General features: G+C 33.8%; 1 protein-coding gene across 1 annotated transcript in view; it reads right to left on the reverse strand.

The window, feature by feature from the left end:
- The window catches only part of LOC108904651 (BMP-binding endothelial regulator protein), a 268,993-nt gene that overhangs the window by 160,715 nt on the left and 88,738 nt on the right, over positions 1-19,540 (reverse strand). The gene's annotated exons all lie outside the window — the stretch shown is intronic.

Below are 19,540 nucleotides of genomic sequence, written 5' to 3' on the forward strand. Positions count from 1 at the left end.
GACGTCAATAACTATAGTAAATTAGAATTCGAATTTGCGAATTAAGATTCCGTTTAGAGTTGGTAGTCTCCCGGGGCGGCCACAAGTAACGTCAGAACCGAACCGTCACCACCAAAATCAAAACCAAAACCAAGTAAAGTAGATTACAAAAATTTGAGGTGCGCGTTCAAACGCGGGGCGGCCGTGTGCTCATTGGAAAAAGATAACTCGGTTCTGAAAAGCATCACTATGAAGTTCTTGGTGCAATGAAATTTGGTGGGTGGGTGATATTTATAACGATTTAATATCCTGCTTACACTATGTAGCGAAATTCCAGAATCATGTGCGATTTGTCGAGTACTTGTTACGCGCTTGTGGGTGGTAACATAAAATTTCAATAGATTTTCCTTTCCAAGGACAATAAGGCTCTCTCCAACGATTGGCCCTAGCTCAGCTCAGCAATGGGGGTGGGGTTGATATAACTGAAAATAAATCTCTTGAGCCGCCACCCGTTTTACAACCCGATGGACAGTACGCAAGAATGCTGGACAGACGCCGAAACCTTACAGTACGAAAAAAACGGGAAAAAGGTATAAATAAAAGCCCTAAGGAAGCAACTATTCAAACGGTAACTTTAATTTATTTAAATGGCCGGTGCCCAAAGTATCTGACCACTGTTACAATCGCTTAACTAATCTAGTTGTCAATATCGGTCGATTATGCACCTTTTAGATAGGTTTGGCAAAATAGTGCTAATTAAGTATACGTAATCTAAATAGTAACAGGTAAAGATAACCCTCCCCGATAGCGCCATTGGTTCGGTATACAAAATTCCAAAGAAATAAATTACAAATTAAGTGCCTAATCGTATAAATATTATTAATATTTTCTTCAGATTGTATGGAAACAATGTTAAGTAAAGTGTAAGCGAATAAAGGCCATTTAAATAGTAACAAGGGCAAGTATCGGTGAGTTCAGCGTAAACAAAGAATGAATAGTATTAAAAGTTTTGTAAGTGAATCTAAATTTCATTAAGGATTGCCGTTACCTATACGGAAATAATGTAAACTTATAAACTATAATAAAAGAACAGGGAAAAGGTCGGCAAGAATTGTGAATAAATAATGTATGTACCTTATTAACAAATTAACTTATAAGTAACAGTACGCCAAACTAAATAACAAAAAAACTGCCGGGGTAAGTGCTAAGTAGTAATACCTAATAAGGTGAGTAACGTAATTATCAGGTAGCGGAATGGAATAAGTAAAATAGGCGGTGATAATTGCTACCACATAAGCGAAATTTCCAAAAAAAAATAGCGTAAAATATATGTATACACTATATGAGAGCAAGCCAGATTACAAAGGGATTAACTACTATAAATAACGTGACATGCATAACTTAAAATTAAGCTTATCTGAGCGATTTCTGCACCAGTGACAGGTTCCAACGATTTTGCAGGGGAAAATTTACTACTCCAACCATACAGGAACATCCACAAAAGGACATCAAGCCAGGCAGCAACTGGGAGTTATGTAAGGCGAGTCTTGGAAAGGGATACTACTCTCCAGTGCAGATAATAATCCAGCCAAAGCGAGGAGTAACCCTGTGTTGTTTAACCAAGGTCTGGGGTTACGATACCTTGGACTTCTAATGTCAATTTATCACCCGGTATATGAGAGTGAAGTAGGAAAACACCCAGCACACTAATAGCGACGAAGAAGGTGACGTTGAGGGTGAGAGTGAGAATATAAGGACGAGGCCTAAAAAAAAAGACAAGCATGTCTAAGTAGGTTTCCCGGTGGGGTAGAGATTCAGAAAGTTAGTGAAGATAGTTTAAAGCTTTACCTTTGTTGTAGGGTGAATGATACCTTATGTCGGGTTTTATGGGCACAAATCCAACCCACAACGGTTGACACTGGATTCACCGGAACTAACAAAACAAATTTTTGCCCACAAAATGCAGCAAGATCCGCAAAAGCGATATTTATCGCAACGAGAACACACGGTGCTAAGTCGGTAATTCTCTTTTGTCTCTCGCGACGAAGAGCCCAGGAGGAAGTAAAAACTGCCCGAGACTAAAAAAGAGGAAAGAAAAGTCCGTTCGGCCGTATATCGACAGGGAACTTCATATTTACCTACCCCCGACAATTTAATAAACAAGTTTCAATATTTTGGGAAAAATATAAAAAAGTTAAACTATACCATAATATTTGTTTAAGATAGAAAATAAATAAATATTCTAATTTAAAGTTTTCATTTGTGGCTGGGAGATTGCAATTCTATTGTGGTTTACATGATTACCTAGCTATTTTTTTTTAAGAGAGACCGATATAAGTTTAAATAAAATAGTAAAAATAGAAATAAGCCCGTAACATACTAACATGAGAGTCAACATTTACTGCAGCTAATATAGCAATTTCATTGTCAGTTTCAGTAACTACGTTTCGATGGGCTCTTTTTCACTCGCTTCTCTCTTATAGAAATTGTGTAACGACCCGATAAAAAGATGCTCGAGATCGCACGTTGTCCGAAAAACGTTCAGCATAAAGTGTAACGTCATCAACATTCCTAGCACATTCACCATATATCTTTTCTTCCACAGAATAGCCTCCATTTTTAAAAGAATGACAAAATTTGAAAAGAAGCTGATTTGATCAAAAAATTAAATATCGCCTATTTCAAAATCACGAATTCAAAACGAAAATGCAAAAAATCAATTATGCCTTTTCAAAGTAATCCGTAGATCAATAAAGAAAATTTTTAATTCATAAAACCTGATTCATAAAACAGCATCTCATTTAACGTTAGATTTTAATTATTATTTTCCCTTTAAGTTTCCCTTTAAATTAAGTAATTACTTTTTTTGCACTAAAACAATCCGAATTGGAATTATTGTTTTTCCATATGCTACCCAAAGGCGTTTGGCCTCCAGAGAACGAATCCGGAGTCAGAATTGCTCCTACACACTTCAGTCTTCAGCAAATCATAAAAATCTTCAGAAACTCTTAATTTCACCGAAAACAGGCACCGCAAAGGGAAAACAACTACTACGTCCACGTCGTTATTCCTGATGGGTAGTGTTAAAAGTAGTTAATAATTATACAGTTTTTCGACCTTAAAATGTAATTATAATTTCCGAGGTCCCATTTAAAATTTTGAAATTGATCTTCAAACGTCTTTGAAGTCAGGTCAAAGTAATTTTTAAGGTCATGTCAAGATAGTCAGCCCTCTTTTCACCCTACAACTTTTTTATGAAACTTTTTTCTAAGTGATCTCAACAAGGTTTTTCAAGAGTCTTGTTTTATTTGTCTTTTTATGGCCATTTTATGTACAAAATATGGGTTAAATCAAAAAAATAATAAAAAGTTTTTTTTTCGTTTTTCAAATGGGTGTTCCCATTAAAAAAACTTCCGGTCTAAAAACACCATTTCCTGTATAGACAGGAAGTAGCAATATGAACCTATCAATGGGCCCCTCGGTGACCTACAATTTTTGTCTAAAACTTTTTTCGAAATAATCGAGTCCAACCGAGATATTACTTTGTCTCAAGATAAATGACCCACCCGGCATACTATGAATACACACTTCAATCCACACATGTATGCAAATAGTAGGTATCTACATCACTTTGTTGATTTAATTTAGTTTTATTGCTTCTGAGGTAACTGAAATACATATTCGTTAAACTGCATCTGGAAAAGTTGTAGTAAACAGTACATGTTTAACAATTGTTTCAATAACAACAAACGTACATTTGAGCAGTTTATACGTATTACATGCTTTTTAATTAATAAGTAACAATTAAAGTTAAATATGCGACTTAAAAGGAATTCAATTATTTCAAGAAAAAAACAAGTGAACTACAAATCTGAAAGATGGAGAACAAACTATAAAATTCAGTAACATCGACGTAAGTATTTTGAAATGTCGAATATTTCAAAGAAAAAAAATCGTACAGTTTTCCTAGCAACCACCTAGCAACGTTCTATACAAACAGTATTGTATTGACCGTTGCTAGGCGGTTGCTAGGAAAACTGTGCGATTTTTTTACCGTACGTAATAGGAATCTTACATTGATCGCAGACGGTGTGTTTTTAAGTATTTACAGTAGAGGTCGTAGGTAAATTTACATTAATTGTTTTACACTGCACTTACCTACTTACACTTACTACAAACTTTATAACCTCAATTGTTTCAAGATTAATCAATCTTACGAACATTTTACAAGAATGCGTTTTAACCAAAAACTGATCTTTAAAAAAACATATTCAAATTGAAAAAAATAAACAGTTCTATTTTTTTCTAAAAATTCCTGCCCACCTAGTATAACTACGGTACCTATATTATAAAATTATTCATTCATAAAAAATAGTCCGCATTAAATATATATTATCCTTCTGATTTTATAACCTAATCTTTTTTGGAATTTAACAATTAAAACAATTTATAATCACCTGGGAAAACCTGAAATCAAAAATTTTTATATGACAAATATTTTCATCAATAGGCTACTTATGTGATGTTTAGTTAAACGTACTAATTAACACTCCATATATTCGCTTGCGAATATGCAATAACGTTTTCTGATAAATACAGTGTCCTGAATTTAACCTGCAATTTTTAAAGTACAATAGTGTTTCGATTTGTTATGCCGCGACTTGTATACTTGGTCGCTGACAGTTACAGAAGTACCTTTCACTTGTTTAGCCTTGGTTTGTAATCCTTGACCTGCCCTTGTTGTTCTTGGCTAGGCCCTGTAGGGACAGACCGAGACAGTATTAGAACCCCAAGGTCCACCTTGACGTTAATTGCGGTTCCTATTCCTCTGCAGGTAATGGTGATCCTCTAAGACATTCCGAAAAAGCTCCTACAACTGGTAGCATCCAATGCTTCCACACGTTTCGCTGTTCTTTCCTGTAGGCATCTTCAGTGGTGACTCTACAAATGCTTCAACGTGATTAAGACCGCCTGTAACCTCGTCGTCAGTCTTATAGGGTCAGTGTCGGTGCGCACGCACTTAGGCATGTGCAATACAGTGGTGGGAGTGAGACGGGAGGTCTCACTTCCATTGCCGTTAACGTCAATGGCGCTGCACACGCCTTAGCCCTGTGGGTACGCCCCGGTACCGTTGTCTATGTCTACGCAATGTAGTAGTGGGAGATGCCACTTGCATGGCCGATGACGTCACTATTGACGCGCGTGCCCCTGGACTTATGGAGTGGGGTAGAGGGCGTGGCGCGTTTCCCCCACTTTATGCCTATGTTGTAAGATGGACGATGTGATCTCATGATCGTATGCGGTATCATCCCTGCTGTTATAGTTTTTCCGAAGTCAATTGAAGAACCTATAATTTCAAGGTATGTACCAGGCTTGATCGTTAAGCAGCAACTCGGTATTGAAATATTTGAAAAACTTGTTCCCGTATTTATTTAGCCATGCCCATATATAGGTCGGATCGAACTAAACGTGCAGGTGGTAGAAATGTTTGCGACCAGCTGAAGAATGCGAGCGCAGCCAAAGGAAAAGGAGCACAGTTGTATTGGGCTACTGGGCAATAAATCACAACAGACGACAAGTGGTTCATAAATTGCCCAGCAGTGCAGTGCGTCAGTACGGAATTTGGTATGAATCAGGCAATTTTAATTTATTATAGGCACCTTCTATCAATCATTCATATGACAATTGCGAAAGGGAGAAATAAGAGGGATATTTTGTTTATTAATATTATCACAACATGTCATTTTGGAGACCTTTTGAAACGGAACAAAACAAAATTTACCACCAATATAATAAAATTGTTTGAGGACATAAATAATTAAAATATGTTGTTGGCCAAATGAACATATAATAGAAATTTTCTACACATTATATACAAATTTTTTACCTTTAGCAGAAAATTTTTTTAGCGACGCCTACGAAACTCATTAAATTTTATTACCAAACGTTTTTTGCATATTCAACTGACCGGAAAAACTATACATATGCTTTTAGAGATAATCAAGTTCCACGGTTCATATTATTTGGATGTTGTCCGATTTCTTTGATTAATTGACGTAATGTATTTTTCATTCTCTACAAACCTCTTTTTGTTTAGCTATTTCCCTATAAACTCACTGTTTACAAAGTTGTAATTTTATAATGTCATAAATTACTATTTTTAATAATCAGTTTTGAAAATTTTTATATTTTGTCAAATAAAGTTATTATCATTTTTTTATGTAGGGAATGGGTATTCACAAATTTTGTGTTACATATTGTGTGTATGTAACATAATTTTTAAATAAATTTAACCCCAAAGCGGTGCAATTTATCGAAGTGATCATGTATCGTGTATAATTTCAGTGTAAACTTATCTAACGTTTCTAATATTTAACTAAAACAATTGAAATGTCGGCACATGATAAAATTGGAGTAATATCTACACTTTTTTTATCATTAAATTCGTAAACCAAAATTTCATTCGTTTGTCTCGAATGATTTTGGAGATATCTGGAAAAAAAGGCATTTCTCCTGGTTTATTTGTTCTGTTATTTTTTTACAGAATATGTAAAATATTGCAAGCTAAGTCTGAGACAACATTGCAAAATTAGATAATACAGTGGATACAGAGGATATTTCAGTTGTGCAATCTGATTTTACCGATTCTCTTAAAAAGTATGAAATTGCCGTATTTTTTAGCTTCTTCACATACATACATATATTCAAATAAGCAAGGTAAAGCAGATGAAAGAGTTGTTTGGCTCATCCTGCACATCACTTTATCTGTCTGTTTGGAATTCATATAAAAAATAATAACAGCTTGTTTCAGTTAGTAGATGAAAAAACTGGCTGTCGTTATCTCATGGAGATCACCTGAGGCCATTACCATGTCTGAGTCTGCAAAATTTAGTAAAATTGATGCATAATGATACCATAATTTAAAAATTAAAATATTTTGAGTTAAGTTGAACATACATTAACATAAAACTAATAAAAATTTAAATAGCCCATTGCGTCGTTAGGAGATGCTATTTATCTATTCATTTAAGTATTTTAAACAACAAAGAGGTTGCCGAATTTCCATATACTTAATTGTCGTTAACATTATATTTCAGGTCCATAAAAATTTCATTACATTACATTAAAATTAATTATTTACTTTGATTTATTTGTTCCTACTTAAATATTTTCCATACCCGGCAATCGAAAAAGTTTAACTTTGTTCTGTAACAGATAGGTTATTAGTTATTACCTATATGTATATTTGTTCAGTTTTAACCGGGCATTAAACCGGTGACCTTGGATCTATCCCCCACCCTGACCTCAAATTCCTTATCCTCCACTCATTTCAAGGTCAAGTTGATTATTCTGTTACTCTCGATCACCCAAGCCCGTATATTATCCTCGGTGACCACTGTTCATCTTCAATGACCGCCTTTTACTTTTGGTGATCACTAATGATCAGCAGTGACCTTTAGTGACCTCTAATAACCGATCGTGGCCGTACTTGACCTTCAAATAACCGGAGGATAAGGAATTTGTGGTCAAGGCGGAGGTCACATTTAAAGCCACTGGTTTAGTGCCCATCAAGAATCCTAAAACTATTGTGAAGAATATTTTTCCTGACTGGTTATTCTGCCATTCCGATACTGTTAGGTCACTTTGGGGCTTTTTGGTATTTGATCTTGATCTTGACCTTCATGGTCATTTCAAGGTCATATCCGAACGTAAAATTTTCCGCTAAATAGAAGATTTTATATATTATATAATATATTATTATTATTATTATTATTATTAATATTTCTATAGTGATAAACATAAACGCATTACGTCCTGACATCATTCAATCTGCTTCTCAGAGCATTTATGAACGAACATTTATGATAAAATTTAAATCTAATTTAAATTTTATCAAATTTAAATTTAATTCTATATTGTTTTGTTCGTTGCTCTTGTTATTGTTATGTAATTAAATGTTGCTGTGTAAAAAAGTATTAAAAATAAGAAATAAATTTTGTTATAGATCAAATGTTTCACTTTATTTTTTGTGCTTCCTTAACTTTTTTTGTCCTTTCTATTACTTTTGTCAACTCTGCTTCGTAAGGAGACTCTGTAAGAATGGCAGTTTTGACTCTCTTTCTTCTCACTCGTTTAACGGTGGTCTTTAGTTGTGGTATTTGTATAACAATTTCCGGAGAGAGGGCTAGAAAACTGGAGGTGTTAGGTTTTTTTATTGGTGCATTAGGAGTGTTAGGCATCCAGGAAGATTGAGGTGGAGGGTCATTTTGAGTTTCGTTGCTATATTCCGATGTGACTTTGGGCTGTGGGGTTGAGGGATTATTAAAGGAATCATTAGTCAGATCGGCTTATGTTTCAGCAATAGGAATATTAGTTGTCTCGGCTAGTAAAAAGTCGTCATCAGTGAAGACACCCTCATTTGTTGGCCAAATATCCGTTTTCTCAAAACCTTTTAGAGCGGTTTTCATTTCGCAGCATTAACAAAGGCTTGGCTAAATAAGGTTGATATTTGGAATAAAGTAATGACTTTACCTGGATCTGATCCCAACATTTTCGCACTTCGTCTTCGTAATATAGGCTCAAAGGTCTCATAAATGCCACATCCATAGGCTGCATCCTGCGTGAAATGTGAGCAGTGAAGCATAATAAAATCACACTTTTTTCACGAGCTAGATCGATGAATTGCAGGTTTTTACTGTGAGATGCATGTCCATGAAAAAGTAAGAGGACAGAAGTTTCTTTCTTTGCATTATAAAATGTAATGAACTTTTTAAACCATTTTAAAAATACTTCTATAGTCATCCATCCAGAGTCATTAGCCTCAGTCCAACCACTAGGCGGTAAACCTAATTCAAATTCCTGTCGTTCCTTTTGTCGGGGGAAAATTAACATTAGAGACATGAAATTGCCCGCAGGATGGTTGGAACAACAAATTTCGGCAGTTACCTTATTCCCACGCTCAGCAGAAGTCAATACTCCCTGACGTCCTCTATTTGCAATAATTTTTTAATGCTGTTTGGGAATCACCGTAATACCTGTTTCGTCGCAATTATACAATATTTTCATGTGTTTAGGTTGGATCCTAGTACGACGCCAGATGTACTTCTTAGAAATTTAAAGTCTAAATATCCTGAAATAACATGTCTCCAATTGGACTCTAAACACCCAGAAGAGTACTCCTCGTTTAAATTAGGTGTTTTTGAAGAACACGTTGAGAGCTTTCTTAATCCTAATAGCTGGACTGTGAGCACTCGTATTAATACGTTTTTTCAAAATTATCTGAAATCCAACAGTCGAAGCTGAACCTTGTTACCGGAGTGGAGAAAACTAATGGGAGAAACTGTTTAAGTATTTTTCACGTTAATGTCCAAAGTATTTCTAATCAAATCGATCAACTTAATTATGAATTTACTTGCCTCTTGGATAGCTTTGGTTTTGAAATTACAATTACTGACTATACCAGAATAACCAAAACATCCAAAAGCTGTTTGGACAATATTATTACAAATCTAGAAAATTATCTTTACACCTCTAGGGTGATTGACCCCAGTATATCCGATCATGCTGGTCAAGTTATCGTTATTAAGTATTCTTCTCATATGAAAGTTAATGTAAGTTTCCGTAGAAAAACTTCAAACAGTGGTATTGCTGTCATGAGAAATATGTTATGTATATATAACTGGGATATGTTTTTTAATAATGATGACGTTGATTTTTTGGCCTCTATATTAGTAGGTAGGTTTCAGGAAACTATTAATCATGCGTTTCCTTTAAAAAAGTATAATAATAGAAAAGCCCCATTTTGTTGGTTTAATGATAACCTTAAAGTCAAAAGAGATCAAGTTTTGTGCCTGAAAATCATGTGTCAAAGTTCTGACGATCCTAAATATAGAGTTGCTTTTAATGCCCTTTATAAGGATTATAAAAAATGTATTATGTTAACTAAAAGAAAAGCTTACGATGACTTTATTAATAATTCAAATAATAGAAATAAAGATATCTGGAAATTGATTAATTTTGAGCGGAACCATGTGCAATCACAATCCAAAGAGAGTAATATCACAGTTTTTGAATTTAACAATGATTTTTCTTCTGTGGCTAAAACAATAACCGAATGAATGTGACCCTGTTGTTTTGCGTGAATGTTTAAATAGAATTCCAGCGGTTTCTTCCTTTTTTGTCTTTTTTCCTATCTCTGAGTACGATGTGTATGATGCGATAAGAGAACTGAAAAATTCCAACTATTTCGATGTTTATGACAACTCTAGTTTTTTCATCAAGGAATTTGCCGATTTATTTGTAAGACCTTTGACAGTTATTTATAATAAGTGCATATCAGCTGGCATTTTCCCTAACATTTTTAAAATCTCTAAAGTGGTTCCTATTTTTAAAAAAGGTGAAGTAATTTTTCCCAATAACTATCGTCCCATCTCGGTCATACCATTTTTTGGTAAAATATTTGAAATAATAAAGAAGTGTTTGACAAATTACTTTATTTTGAACAAGTTATTGGGCAACTGTCAATTTGACTTTAGAGAAGGTCTATCGACAGTGCATGCCATTTCCCAAGTTGTGAATTGCGTGGTAGAGAGACTTGAGAGGGGAGAGCTGGTTAGGCTTACCCTATGTGATCTTAGCAAGGCCTTTGATTGCATTTCTCATGATCTCCTCATTAAGAAACTTTTCCGTTATGGTGTTAGGGGAATGCAGTTAGAACTATTCAAATCTTACCTTACTTCCAGAAAGCAATGTGTGACTCTAAAAAATGATAGATCTGATCTAACTGCAGTAGAGAGCGAGGTACCTCAATGTTCGGTTTTGGGGCCCATACTCTTTATAATTTATATGAATGACCTTTCTCTCTATTTGTCTCCTGAGAGGTGTATTCTCTACGCTGATGATACATCCTTGATTTGTAGCAATAATAATACAGTTTCCTTACAATTTGATGTAAATGTATTAGAAAATAAAGCCAATGAGTGGTTCGCAAATAATAATCTTAAATTAAATTTGGATAAAACCCAACGTACAATGTTTTCCTCAGATAGTAAAATTACAAATGGATCCACAGTAGAATTATTGGGTTTGACTATTGATGATATTATGTTGGTCACCTTACGTTCATTCTTTAAAGAAAAAACTGCCGTTTTTTTCTTTTATTATTAGTAAATTAAAGCCAAATTTTAGTCAAAGTGCTCTCTTAAAAGTATATTTTTCATTGTTTCACTCTCATTTATGTTACGGTATTACTCTCTGGGGTAACTCTTCCTCTGCTATATTTAGAATGCAAAAAAATAATATAAGGTTTATTGCTAACGCAAAGTTTTTGGACCACTGTCAGCCTTATTTTAAAACACTGAGGGTAATGCCTTTACCTACTCTTTTTATATTTTACCAACTTTTGGAAATACACAAAAATATTAATACGATTGTTTACAACTTTAATGTACATTATCATAATACTCGACAAACTAGTTATTTGCGACCGCCTCGTTTTCGACTAAATCTATCATCTAGAAATGCACCTCAGCTAAACCTTTACAATGTTTTACCTGATGCCGTAAAAGAGTTAAACTCTTGTAAATTTAAATTAAGTATCAGGAAATATCTTCTCGAAAATTGTTTTTATTCGGTGCAGGAGTATCCGAGTGCTACCACCAGGATTTTAAATTTTTAATTATTTTTTGTCTTGATTATTTTAATTGTACTTATGTCGTTATGTAAGTTTTGTTACTCTGTTAGTTTTTGTTTTATACATTGTGCATTATTGATTTTTTTTTTACTATTGATATATGTTTGACTAACTACAATAATTGTACTATTGATATATGTTTGACTTACTACAATTGTACCTCTTCGTATAAAAAGTAGTTAATAAATTTATCTATACAGGGTGGTCCCGAAGTAATGGGCCAAAATTCATGGGGAGATTCCCGAAGCAAAAATATTGCGATTTAGCCGAACTTACCTTAGTCCAAAAGTCGATAGTTAAAGAGATACAGGGTGTTAAATGTAAAATATTATTTTATTTTATTTCCATTTATTTCTTAATAAATGTAAATATCTACACAAAATTTTTGGGTTTGTAGTTCTTTGGATAGAGGAATTGAAATTTGTTCACATTTTGGTTGTAGTTCATAGAGGACGCCAGTTGCCGTAGATTGAAGGTGTTGGAAACGACATAACTTTTTTTACTTTAAGGTATCTCATCTTTGGTACCAAATTCTTATTTGCCAACTTTTTTTACACAAAAAAAGGTAGACTTTATGAAAGTAGCTGTCTCGCACCGTTTCCGAGATATTTGACTTTGAACTTCCAATGCTAATAGTTGAAATAATTAAAATAATTTCAAAAACTAGGGTTTATTTATTTATTAATACATTTATCAACACGTTTATTAAAAGATTGTCGTATTTTAAAGTTTAAATTCTTAATACGAAATGACTTTGCAGCATTTAAAACCTGCTACTAAAGTTCTTCTCAAGTGTTTGTAGTTTCTTCATAAACAACTAATTTCATGTAACTCCAAAAACGAAAACCTCGACATTTTATCTCACATTTATGTATACGAGTATACAATTTAATTTGTAAGCTAAGATGTAATTTTAATTAGATGCGAATAATACTTAAGACGTCAATTATTTGATTTTCGTCCAAATCCTACTTAAGAAACTTTACGGCTAAATTAATAATACATGTAGGTACTTAACTGTAATTTAATGCAACAGCATTGGAAGTTTCAAAGCCAAATAGCTCGAAAACAGTGCGAGATAGCTACTTTAATAAAGTATACCTTTTTTGTGTAAATAATGTTGAAAAATAAGAATTTGTTACCAAAGATGAGATACCTTAAAGTACAAAAAAGTTATGTCGTTTTTAACACATTCAATCTACTGCAGCTAGCGCCCTCTATGAACTTTAACCAAAATGTGAACAGATTTCAATTCCTCTACCCAAAGAACTCCAATCCCCAAAATTTTGTGAGGATATTTGCATTTGTTAAGGAATAAATTAAAAAAAAAACTGAAATAATATTTTACATTTAACACCCTGTATCTCTTCTATCTAACTATCAACTTTTGGACTAAGGTAAGTTCGGCTAAATCGCAATATTTTTACTTGGGGAATCTACCCATTAATTTTGGCCCATTACCTCGGGACCACCCTGTATATCTATCTATCTTATCTCTATCTATAAATTCTTTCACCTGTAATTTTTTTTAATAATAACGTGATTCAATAATGTGAAAAACTGCGCAACTGCTACTCTGTTAAACCCCATTGCACGTGCTCCAGAAGTTGCCTCGGGCTTTCTCAAGCCTCAATTCTGGATGACGTTTTATAAAGGATTGAGCCCAGTCTTCTCCTGCCATTTCTGTTTCAGTGTTAAATGGATGGTCACAACCATTTCGAACAGCTAGTTGATAAGCTAGTCTTCGTAGTTCTTTGATCGTTAAATCAAACAGTCTCTTTTGCATATCCTTTAAATACGCAACGAGCTCTAACTCTTGATATTTATTAAAAACGCAGTGATATTTTCCAGCTGTTTTGTCAATTGCAAAATTTGGGTCACTCTTACGCTTTTTTACATATTGTTCTACTGTAGTATGTGACAGATAAAACTGAATTGACGCTCTTTTGCAGCCCATTACGCCACTAATTACCGCATCTACTGCTAGTTTCATAGTTTCAATATTCCATTGTTGTCTATCAGTTTTTTTATACATTATACAACAAAAAAATTAAATTGAGACCGTTAAATAAAACCGGGGCGGAATGGGGTCTACCCCATTCTGCCCCACCCGTTCTGCCCCACATGTACTTAATAATAAAACATAACCTTCGGCCACACATGTTTTACGAATATCTTAATGTAAGCATGTGAAAAGATATTTAAAAACATGTAAAATAAACAACAAGATCCAAAAGAAATGAATTATTACCGTACGTTCAGTTAAAAATGCCGAAAAGTTCTACCAACGTACACAATTTGACAACGTTTGGCCAAAAACTCTCTAAACTGTATGCAGTAACGCTTTTATTGTTACCGACTGATGCATGACGTTCTAGTAAATGATGATAGAGGGTGCTACTAATATCCAGCCTGTGCAGCGGGAAATATAACACTTGACTTTTTTATTAGAATTGTAATTATATTCAATATCTTGGTTATTTACTTATGAAAATCCCATAAATTATACATCGTTATAAAGAGAATTTCCCATTTCTTCTAATGGGGCAAAAATTCAATATTGTATCCATAACAAAAACAAAAGTTAATTTCAATCAAAGTTTAAACATTTGTTAACCTATATTAACCAAATCTTAAGACTATAAAAGATATCCATCCTTGGGTCGATTGCAAGCCTCATATCGGCGAACTAAAGATTTCGTCGCTCGACTGATGAGATTTGGATCATTTCTTATATGGTTAGCTGCATCGTCAATTCTTTCAAATAACTGCTGAGACGGGTGGTTATTTCAACATGGTAGACAAGCTGCTTCGTATGTTTCCATAAATAAAATTCCAAAGGATTTATATCTGGTGAACACCGTGACCACGTAATTGGACCTTGTTTATATATCCATTTATTCGGGAAATGATCGTTTAACCAATCAGTTATTTGTCTCCCTCTATGTGGTGGTGTACCATCGTGCTGATACTACATATTTTGAAAAATATTTAGCCCTACGCCATGAATGAAATCATAAACGTTGTTTTCAAGAGAGTTCTATACAGATCTACATTTAAACGTTCATTTGAAATATGTACAGGGAGTAAATTATTGTTGAAAGTGCGACCCCCAAATGTTGACACTGAAATGTTGCTGAAAGCGTCTTGATCTAATTGCTTGTGGATCTATCATTTTATGCATGTTGAAGTAACCAACGACAAAGTTCTAATCGCTGAGGAGCATCTCCAGCATGCAACGCTTGTACATTTTGGCGATGAAACGGATGTAACATACCAATGTGTCCAATAGACACGATACAAAATTCGGTGACAAATGAAGATTACTTTATACTCCGAACACTAATTGATCGCAATTGTCAATGGCAAATCTATATATCTTCTTCATTTTGTACATTCACTTGAGCATTACGAATGATCTTTTATGAAGCGGGGTTACCTTCTTCTCGAAGTCTACGAAATGATGCACGCGTCGGTATTTCGGATTGCTTGCCTAGCGTTGCCATTGGAATACCCACATACAAAGACAACATCTGCATACTTGCAAATAAATGCATTTTTTATTTAGTACTTTAACACTAAGTGTTACATGAATAAACAAAATGACACAAATAATAATTATTGTTATAGCAACCATCGTTTTTATTTATCAGGCTACTTTGAAATATGAAATTATATTTTTTTAAATGCTTGTAACTTCTAAACAAAAACGAATCGGACATTTGTTTATATAAGAAAAAATGTTTGAGATTAACTCAGCTACCATCTGTCAAACTTTGTCATAGAGCTTGTGGAACATCCTGTATAATAGATTTTTGTTTATTGCTTATGTAGATAAAAAGGCCTTATATTATTAGTTTTTGGATACCTATTTTATGTCAGTCTATTTCTGCTACTATGGCTAAACACCGACGCCAGGAGACGAGTTGTCTAACATTGCTTAGATAAGGGACCAAGAGCTTTACATCCTTTCCGAGGGATGGTATGTTTTTCTTCACAAACGTCGCCTAAATTTGTATAACTTCTATGAATACACCGGCATATAGGCCACTATTATGCATGTAATTAAATAGGGGACTTCAACATGTCATTCTGGAATGTCCTCAATTCACAACATCGAGAATTATAGCAGGAGATCGCTAAACAGACAAAATTTTCACTGAATCTAGTCCTTCTTCTTTCCACCAGAAGCACAAAAATATCTATTTCAGTATGTACAAGTATAATAAGACGAAAATAACATCTAGTTGTCAGTAGTTATGCAATCCAACAAAAAACTGTTTTGTCATTATTTTTATCATTTTGTTGAAAATGTAGTCAAATAGATTAAGTTGTAAGAATTAAAGTCCATCTAACCAGTTCATAATAAGGGAGCAAAAATCTGAAAATTTGTAGGATCTTTTGAAAGACATTCACTCTCACGTTTTCGAAGGTGAGAAGGCGATGGTGATGGTTTTGTAGACTGAAACCCTTGCGTACTACTTCTATCGAAGAAAAATCACCCCAATTTCCGGGTTTTCGGTCTTGGGCTTAGAAGAGTTTATTGGATAGAATTTTTATTTGTGTTAATCATAAATAAAAGTTATATTAATTGGCACTACACTACATACAAATTTTAAAGAATTACCTATATATGGGTTTTCGAGAGGGGCATCACAATGGTGATGATATTTTCAACCCATCCGATCGAACAAGCCCGTGCATGCTTAGTCCTGATAACGTAGAGAACGGGGTATTTTTGTACATTGGGGCTAGTTACTAGTGGGTGGGGTAAAAACTAACACGTGATCAAGAACCCTACCCTCGAAAATCGATAAAAATCTCTTTCCTAGCCCGTTTTACCATTTTTCGGATGGTTTGCGAGGTAATTTCAACCCCGGATGTTGCCGAGATCAACAGTACTTTAGAAATAATTAATTTAATTTAATAAAAAAACTACCTAAGACCGACAACATTACTGTGAGGGGGTTTTTGTAAGATACGGGAGAGTGGGGTGAAAAATAATATCACCACCATCGGCTCGAAAACCCCTAGGAAACCTTGCCGTCATTTTTTAAATTTTTGGTATATTTTCCTATTGTGAGCGGGCTAGGTTCAACACCTGGAGATCGGCCCGGGATATGCTAGAGTCAAATAATATAATTTATTATTAACAAAAAAAAATCCAATCCGAGGAGTAACACAAATAAAAATTCTATCCAATGAGCTCTCTCAAACACAAGACCGAAAACCCGTTGTGTCGGGATGGTTTTTTCCCCGATAGGGATAGTACGCAAGGATTTTAGTCTACAGAACCATCACCATCGTATTTTTCACCCTCGGAGGGGGTTGAAATTTCTATCAAACGGTCCTACAAACTTTCAAGTTTTGGGACCTCGTTAAATGGGCTATAAATGTAAATATGGAAAATGAGAGTTAATTTGAAAAAAGCGAAAAAATAAATAAATGGGAAACTGAAGAAATAGCATAAATAAAAATTAAAAAGCCAATAAATCAGGCAGACTTTAAAGAAACAGGGAATGATGCAGATATTTAAAAAAAGGAAACATTAGAGTATGTAAAGGAAAAATTAGAGCATATAAAGATCAGGGTTGTGATAAATCAAATATAAAAAAGGTCTGACTAATTGGTAAGTGTAAAGTCGCAATCATGTGCACACATACACATTAATGAAGTTACAAAATATTCAAAACAAATGTAACGACCTAAAAAGCAAAAAACTCACAAATCAAGTATTATAGAAAGATTTATTTACTAAAAATAATTTTTATCTTACGGTAAGCATTAGAGATGCGTAACTTAATAGTTTCTAATTCTTTTAATGTTAATCTGTGTAAAGTTCTACATTAAAAAAAAAACGAAAGAAAAATTAATTAAATACATGTATATATGTTTTCACTATAGCAAATGCAGATTTTATAGTTATTTATGGTACTAGTGTGTTACGGTATATACACTGAGCTCGTAAAGTTTGGAATAAATTCGAAAAATCGTTACTGAAGGATTTTGACAGGAAATGCTCGGACACGTCAACTTTAGTTTATAAAATGTCACTTTTTTTAGCAATCGACTTTTTTTTGTTTTGTTTGTTTTTGATCTATGACGTAATCGGCAATTTTTTTAAATGGCAACCCATATTTTTTTCCACGGATTTCGATAGAGCACATTTTTCTGAGTACGAATATGTCAAAAACGCATGACCTTCAAGATGGAAGTTTTCGAGATATTCGGTTCCAAAGTTTCAAGAATGCATTATACAAGCGATGACAAAATACTAATCATTTATCAAGGAAGCGCTGGAAAAATTACAGTTTTGATAGTTGAAGTTTGTTCTCGCAAGTTTGTGTTTTAAACTGTCTATTATCTCGAAAACTTCCATCTTGAAGGTCGTACGTTTTTGACATAATATTCATGCTCCGTAACTGATCATAAAAATTTCGATTCTTTCCCTTTCACTCAAACGACGGACCATTTTCAAATAAAATGAATTCTGATAGAATAATGATTAATCAACTTAAAATAAAACACAAACTTGCGAGGACAAACTTCAACTATCAAAACTGTAATTTTTCCAGCGCTTCCTTGATAAATGATTAGTATTTTGTCATCGCTTGTATAATGCATTCTTGAAACTTTGGAACCGAATATCTCGAAAACTTCCATCTTGAAGGTCATACGTTTTTGACATATTCGTACTCAGAAAAATGTGCTCTATCGAAATCCGTGGAAAAAAATATGGGCTGCCATTTAAAAAAATTGCCGATGACGTCATACATCAAAAACAAACGAAACAAAATAAAAGTCGATGGCTGAAAAAAGTGACATTTTATAAACAAAAGTTGACGTGTCCGAGGATTTCCTGTCAAAACCCTTCAATAACGATTTTTCGAATTTATTCCAAACTTTACGAGCTCTGTGTATGTCACGCTGGGAAATGTTTTTTTGAAATTTTCCCAAGTGACTTTTATGACGTAACATACGAGTGTCATACAAAATTTTATCAACACTTTCATAGAATTTCATTTTAATAATAAATAAAAGTAATTTAAAATTTCAAGTTGTCATGTCAGAAAAAGTAATATAACGAAATTAATATATTTTTAAATATTACAAAGGATGCGAGTCTCAACCTAAATTGTGTCTATAAGGGTTTCATAACTCACTAGTGAGTTATAAGCCACAATATTTCTTTAAAACCAAAGAAATCACAGTATCATTATATACAAGTGTTAGATAAAATAATTTTGCAAAACAGCTTTAAGGAGCATATTATCCCAGTAGGCATATGCAAAGAAAAAATGATGAACAATTCCTGTAGTTACGAGTATTTAATTTTTACAATTTTTCAGGGTATTTCAAACTTTATGATTAATTTTCAGTTTCCTTTTCAGGATCACATATTTCTAAGAAATAGAGAGAATATATCGACGCAATTTGTAATGGCTATAACATTTTTTCCGACATCAGGAGGCGGTGCATATGTGACAGTGCATAATATATATGCGCTGTTTAAACGTGACCGAGAATCCGCGAGGTCGTCGAACCCATGGGTTTCACCCAGCTTGTCGTCCGAATAATCTTGTACGTTTACGAAATGACCTTGAGCGTAGTGCCAACATTGCCACCTACTACACATTATGTAATTATTCAACCTGACCCAAATTGCAGAAAAGAAAGTTGCTATATTAGTCCAAGCATTATAGAGAAATGCTTACAGAAATTACTACCTGGACAAAAAAAATATGACCGTATAGAAAATTAAATTTTAAATTGAGTTTCTTGTTCTTTAAACTCGATCCAATATGGCGAACACGGTTAAAAAAAATCGCAAAGTTGAAAAAAACGGTTTTTTAAAAATAACTAAAAAAA

This window comes from Anoplophora glabripennis, unplaced genomic scaffold (genome assembly GCF_000390285.2).
Source record: "Anoplophora glabripennis isolate ALB-LARVAE unplaced genomic scaffold, Agla_2.0 scaffold210, whole genome shotgun sequence".
NCBI classification, from domain to species: domain Eukaryota; kingdom Metazoa; phylum Arthropoda; class Insecta; order Coleoptera; family Cerambycidae; genus Anoplophora; species Anoplophora glabripennis.